Genomic DNA, 7197 nt, shown 5'->3' on the forward strand with positions numbered 1-7197 from the left:
GGTATACATTTAGGTGCTAGCTTACTGTTATTACACACTGCGGACTGATAGATTGGGTTCAGAGAAGCGGTGCAAGCTGGAGGTGCTCCACAATCTGGTCGGAATTTGGTGCAGGCGCTCTGGAAAAGGCAGTCTTGTGGGTAACACTGTGGCGTTCTTTCTTATTTCCCTAACGAGGAAGCATGATGAAGACATTTCCTTATCATTTGATAAGTGAGAAAGCTCTACTTTGATAAGAGCCTGGTGAATTATTCTCTGTAGTTTTATTTGATTTAGCTTTCTATTCTAATTTGTGAGTTTTTTATATTTTTAGGAATTGAGTCATTGCATAAGTAAACAATATTGCAGGTAAGTTTTACCACTCCTTGGCTTGGCTTTGATGTAATTTCATGACAGAAGCAATTAATTTTCATGAAATGCATTTAACTTCACTTTCTTTTTTTTTCCCTGATACTGAGAATTAAACTCAGGACCTCTCACTTGCCAGGGAGGCACTTGTACCACTGAGTTAAATCCCAAGCTCTAGTTTCACTTTTTTTCTTAGCTTCACTTTTTGATTCTAAATGTTGTGGGCTTTATTTTTTTATTGTTGTTCTTTTGTTTGTTTTCTTTTTGTATTTCATACAGGGTCTCATTACACAGCTCAGACTCATAGTGATCCTCTTCTTTTCAGCCTCCCCAGCACTGGTATTACAGGTGTATACCAACACTCCAGCTCTTAAAATGTTTTTTTGTGTTTAGTTTTGCTTTTAGTGTATTTAGGACAGGCTCTACAGAGTCTACAGGGCCTCACTCGTAGATTGGACTCAAAGTGATCCTCCTGTTTTCAGCCTTCCAAAAGCTGGGATTACAGGCATGTGCCACCAGGCCAGTGTCAATCACAATGTCATGGTACACTGGGGGCAGGGCAGGCACAGCACACCAGGGGATTCCACCTCTGCTGCTGCGCTTTGCTGAAGCAGGCTCTTTAGTCCACTGAGCTATCTGGCCAGCTCTTAAATGTGTTTTTTTTTTCTCTGAATGCCTTCAGGGCAGGTTTGGCACAGTAACCAAAGACTGACTGCTTTGTTGAAGCAGCCACTTAAACAACTGAGCTACGGGGCAGGCCTCATCTTAAATTGTTTTAGTAAAGATTTTATAGTAAATCTTGAGATGGTCTCTCAAAAGAAGGGGGGACAGGGATATACCTCAGTGGCCTAAGTGCTTGTGTGGCAAGCACAAGGTCCAGAGATTGATCCCCAGTATCACAAAAATTAAATAAAATTTTAAGAAACAGAGAACATAATTCTGCCTAGAAGAGTGAAGGCACTCCTCTAATGTTATCTTTGTCTTTCTAGGAGACAGAAGTGACAAGAACTGCAACAGGAACTATGACCCTGGCAACTAAGAGACGGAAGGACGCTGGCATGAGGGAAGGACATCTCAGTTATGCCCTCTCCTGCAAGCCCTCTCCTGACCGCTGCCCAGCCTCTCCTGTGACAGGGCCTTGGGTTCCTGCCACTGTCCCTTGTCCTGCTGGACTGCGTTCATCCCAGTGACCCATCATGAGCTTGAGTTCCATCCAGCACAAGGGCACAGGTTTAGAGACTGTGGCTGCTTGAAAATCTGGACCTTCCACTGCAGCCAAACCACGCTCCTAGGTCAGCCTTGAAATGGCTTGCACACCAGGTCACAAGGTCACTTTCCGCACACTGGGTTCTGGGTCCCCACTTGGTGATGCGTACCCCAGGGGAAGCAGCACAGACCTCAGGTCACAGACTCTCCCCAGGGGCTGGCGTTGTCCCGACTGTTTACTTTTCCCATCTGACAACACCTGAGAGGTGAACTCTAAGGCAGAGACCGTGTGAGCTGTAGTCGTGGCAGGTGTAGGCATCTTGAACCCTCTCCTAGGGCTGCTTGTTACCCTGCCCTCACTTCTGATCCTGCTGTCCTGGGCATAGGGAAGGGGCAAGATGAGGAAGGAGCAGGCTGCCACCTCGTGGCTGTGCCAGGGATAGCACACCGTGGTCTTCCAGACCCAGCAACCATGGAATAAGTATCCTAGTAGAGCTGGTACAGGACAAATATCAGTCGGAGAAAACGAACTACAGGGCACACTTGCCCTGCCAGGGTTCAGGATGCTGAAGTAGACACCCTTCATCCTGGGGCCTGATCGAGGTCCATGAAGAACCTCTGTTTCTAAGCTGTGGGAGAAGGAGCTCTTCCTGAAATAGAAAGTGTGCAAACATGAGGAAAGTCCCCCTTCAGTGCCTTCCCCGGGAGGGACTGCGGCCCGGGCCTGAATTCTCAGCTCCTCATAGGCTGAGGCAGGAGGATAGCAAGGCCGGCTTCATGAAGTAGGGAGACTCTCTCATGTAACAAAGTGCTGAGCGCACCTCACTAAGTATACCTGCCATGGGAATCTATAGAGATTCCTAGACTTTTTGTATAAGAATAATTTCAATGGAAAGCCTAGCCATTCCTTCATTTAGGTATTTGTCTTTTTCATGCATAATTGTGCTCCTTTTTTAACAAACAAAGAAGAGGGCATAGCAGTTAGGGGATGATTTGGGTACTGGGGCTGCACTCAGGACCTTGTGCTTCCAGGCAGGTGCTTAGGCCACTGAGAGATTTCTCAGGTCCAACGGTTCAGTTTTTTTAAAAAGCGGATTTAGTGCTGGGGACGTGGCTCAGGGAAGTGTTTGCCTAATGCACTGCAGTCCACAGCAAGGGAAACACATCCTGAAGATGACTCCATGGGTGTTTAACTAATGTTACCAGTAGTTGTTTACCAACCTGACATGTTTAAAATATGTATGTATTTTAAGCATGCATACTTTTGTAAAAGATAGCATGACTTAAAAGAGAGTGGAATACAGTTGTTATAAAGATGTTAATATTCACTAAATTCAGGGATGGAAATGTAGGTGAGCAGTTTGTTATCTTCTTCGTCACATAGTTTTCCTATTTTTAATTTACATAGTGATTGGTAACAAGAACTGAATAGATAGGGAAAGGGTATTGGGGAAGTAAGAAGAAAAGGTAAAGGGGAGAGGGAGACACACTTGTGGAGAGAACCTTGTTTCCCTGGAAGCTTTCTGGAGAGCAGTTGCTGGGTGTCACGCTTTGGCGGTTTGCAAGGGAAACAGTGCACTACAGGACACATTTTATAATATCATATTACAACAAATCAGCCAACAAATCATAGACAAGTGCAGGAAATATTTTTCACACACTAAAGACCCAAGAATCCAGCTGAAGTCCTGGATCCTCATATCCTCCATGAGTCTAGATGAAAATCTAGAGCCCATAACAATGCCTCCCACTAGTCCAGCTGGAGACCTAGAGCCTGCAGCAAAGTCTCAGGCAGGCCCACTTCGTGGATCTGTGCTGGAAAGGCAAAAGGGTCAGCAGTGGAAGCTAGCAGGTTGATGCCATTGGGATGAAGGCTCTGTGCTAGCAGGCTGAGGGGTCTGAACTGGAGCATGAAGTAAAGCTCAAGGTGAGAACCAGAGCTCCCCCAAAAGTAGCACAGCCACCCTCAGCAACACCGAGGTCCCAAGATCCTCCAGTAATGAGAAAAGCTGAGTTCCCCTCAGGAAAGCCAAAATGACAAGTTTATCTGCAAGGCTGAGCTGTGCACAACATCTTCTGCAGAGCTAGGAAGTCATGTTCAAGAGGAGGAACACATATAGTTATGCCCAGTGATGGTGAGGTGCAAGCTCCTACTCCAATGAAAACTGCCATGTTCATTGGGAAAACCAACTTGGCAATGTCACCAAGGAGAACCAATGGCTTCCAGTAGCTCCAGCAGCTTCTCTATACACCATGCCTGACAGCTTCTCAACAACTACTCCCATTCTGCCTCTTACACTGCTGGCATCAACCCTTACGTGGGCCGCCCACACCCAGAACCACGTTAGCTCACTTCAGCTGAGAGTAGCAAGTTGACCACCAGTTAGAAATCCACCACACTGGGATGAGGATAATGGGGAGCCAGACAGACGCAGGGCTAGTGGGGACAGTTTCAGGTCTGTCTGCAGTTCCTACTTTGCTGTTTTTCATCTCCAATATGCAGTTACATTTCGACTCAAGATTTGTACCATTCGTGGTTCTCTTTTATGAGGTAGGACCGGTGGTTGTGAGCATGATTTTGGAGCCAGGCTTCCTGAGGTTCTGAGTCCTGCTAGACCTTCCAAGCCCATCACAGGGATGAGGGTGAGCAGTGGTTCCTCCTAAGCAGGGTGTTGACATGACACTGAACTAAAACAGGTGAGCAGATGTGCACCTCATGGGTGCTGCCTGGCACCTGGCAGGGGTTCACTGAGCAGGAGCGCTAATATTCTGGGACAACACCGCACAAGGAAAAACATGATAAAAACCAGTTCTAATTCAGTGACTTCAGTGGTTGAGGACCCTCTTAGGAGAGTGAATTAATCCTCTTGCCCCAGCAGTGATTTCTAAGGCTGGGAGATCCTCGAAACACTCTTAGTCTACATCACATTTAAAGAGCCTTAGACAAAGAGCAACAGAATTCATTTTCTCTGGCAAGGTCTGGATGCTTCGGCTCATTCCAAGGGAAAATCCGACTGACATCGGGCTTCCATACTGCACTGGTAAGACTGGGCATGGTGGTGTGCCTGCAATCCCAGCCCTTGCGAGGCTGAAAACAGGAGGATCACTACAACTCCCATCTGCATCGTGAGACCCTGTACTAAATACATAAAAGAAAAATGTTGCCCTGATAACATCTTCATAATTGTATAATGGGAAATATTTCTACCTGCAGGAGAAGACAATATGTTTTCCTCACTCATCCTCCTGTTGGATGAGGCATCTGTGACAAAACCCATCAAGAAGGAAAAGCAAACATTCAGCAAACTCAAGCTTTTCAGGACAGGCTCCTGGACGAGGAAATGAAACCTGGAAGCAGCAGCTGAGCGGAGGTTTTTTGACCTTTGCTGTGATGAAGGGTGGTCAATTGTGGAGGACTGGCTGACTCTAAAAGACCAGTAAGTGTAGGACGCAGACACCTGAGCACAGGCTCTAGTTCCCTAAGGACGCCCAGGTTTCTTCTGGATCTTCACATTCGAACTGGGCCACTACATCTCACAGATCAGCACGTCTGAGAGGAGCCAGCTTCCTCTGCAAGCTCAAGGGCTCTGCTCCCCCCAGTGACAGCCTTTAACTGCAGAAGGGAACCCAGGTGTCAGGAGGCACCCCAGGGGCCCTCTGCTTGACACAGCGTGGGTGGGGACCTCCGCAGCTCGGGGAGGCCTGGCAGGGACCTCCTCACCTGGTCCCCACTTGGTTGAGAGAACAAGAGGAATAGAGAGCGGGACATCACTGCCCTGGGAATGCCCCAGCGTGGGTGGGCGGGGTGGACGGAGTGGGGGCGGGGCGGGGCATAGGCTTCAGGGAATGGCATCCTGTGACACCACGGGAGGGCGTGTCCTACGCAGATAATGAAGCTGGGGGCTGCTGGTTGGATCCCTGGTATTGAAGCTTGATGATTTTCCTGTAACCAGGGAGATAGCTTAGGGCAGTTTCGCAGCCCAGCGCATCTCCTGCGTGGATGAGCTAGGCAGACCCGAGAGTGCGTGAAGGCAAATGAGCCTGAGTGCAGAGTGAGGCACTCAGGAGGCTTGGTGGGGGAGGGCGGAGCAGCAGTCATACTTACCTGGCAGGGCAGAAACCATGATCACAAAGATGGTTTTCCCAGGGCGAGGCTTATCCATTGCACTCCAGATGTGCTGACCCCTGAGATTTCCCCAAATGCGGGAAACCCAACTGCATAGTTTGTGGTAGTGGGGGACTGAGTTCGCACTTTCCCTTGTTTTGTGGTTCAACAAAAGACTTAAAGTGCTATAGTTTGGTCTGTCTGTTTCATTTGTTTCAGTCATTTTGTGAAATTGTCCTGTGAAGAAATACATAAATTTTGCAGGTACCTGCTGAGTTAAATGTTTTTTCTACATATATTTTAGGTTTGCTTTGTACATATTTGTTTAATTGGAAGATTATTGTCCTTACATATATAGAAAAAGATGTTTTTGATTTTTCACTTTGTGTTTGTTGACGGCTCTCTACTGACATCCAAACTTATATGGGATTGGACACGCCGTGTCCTGCTCAGATGACATGGCTCTGTGGACAGACCTGCTTCATCCATCGCTCTCTTCTTCACTAGCACGAGGGTCCCACAGTCTGCGCTTTTCTGCTCGGAAGGAGCAAAGTCCTGTGCCACACATGGAGAAACAGAATAGAGTGAAAGAGTCTAGCTGCTGACCAGACCAGGTGAGCTCACAGCCCGAAAGCCAAGCAGTACAGTGAAGCGCCAGTGTCACTGCGACGTGCTTATTTCATGCGAATGTTTGCCAGCAGTTCCTTGAACCCTGAGCTGAGCGCTATAGAACAAGGTCGAAGCTATTTCAATTGCTAGGCTATTTCTGTTCTTTCTGTTCTATTTCTTTCTTTCCTTCTTTTTCTTTTTCTTCCTTTCCTTTAAATCTCTTAAAGGAGTTACGAGTTCCACGTTCACCCTGCACAGAGGATCAGCTTTGCTCATCACCGTGTACGGGACACCCACACGTGAGAAGGAGCGTGGCAAGCTGCATGACTGAGACTATATAAATACATCTGCTTTTAGGGTTATTTCTATTTATAAATTTATTAATTTTATATTTTATTATATTAAGCAATGTATACTTAACAGAAAAATGAAATAACATAAAATTAAATTTTAGTATCTATAATGTTGACAAGAAACATCATTTTCAACATCATCCACTGGCCTGCTTACAAAATCTAAACAAGAATAGAAGTACATTTCTATATCAAATTTAATAAAAATTGAAAAAATTAACACCGGTATAACCTTTGCCACGCATGACAGCATGTTCCACACACAGGCCTACCTGATGCTGACAGTATGTATGATTTGTTTTCCTGTCTTTTGGACAGGTCATACCTGTCACCTCTTCTCTTCCTGTTTTCTCAGGAGGTTCCCACTATACCATGTGCACTTAGCAGGAAAATGAAATATCAATAAAATAAGATATTAAATATGCTATAACTGTTCAGGAAAAACATTGTCTCCTACATCAACTGTTTGCTTAATAAATCTAAAAAGAAATATATAGAACTTTATGTACAGCAGGTAAGGGGATGCACACCTGTAATCCCACAAGTCAGCAGGAGCGAGAGGCAGGGGAATCAGCT

At 46.3% G+C, this 7197-nt stretch overlaps 1 non-coding gene across 1 annotated transcript; it reads left to right on the plus strand.

The window, feature by feature from the left end:
• Positions 1–5651: 5651 nt before the first annotated feature.
• On the plus strand, positions 5652–5815 carry LOC111814752. Its single transcript, XR_002819656.1, has one exon. It is a non-coding gene; the product is annotated as a U1 spliceosomal RNA (small nuclear RNA).
• The last annotated feature ends 1382 nt before the right edge of the window (positions 5816–7197 follow it).

Source organism: Octodon degus, unplaced genomic scaffold, assembly GCF_000260255.1.
Source record: "Octodon degus isolate 3935 unplaced genomic scaffold, OctDeg1.0 scaffold00475, whole genome shotgun sequence".
NCBI classification, from domain to species: Eukaryota; Metazoa; Chordata; class Mammalia; order Rodentia; family Octodontidae; genus Octodon; species Octodon degus.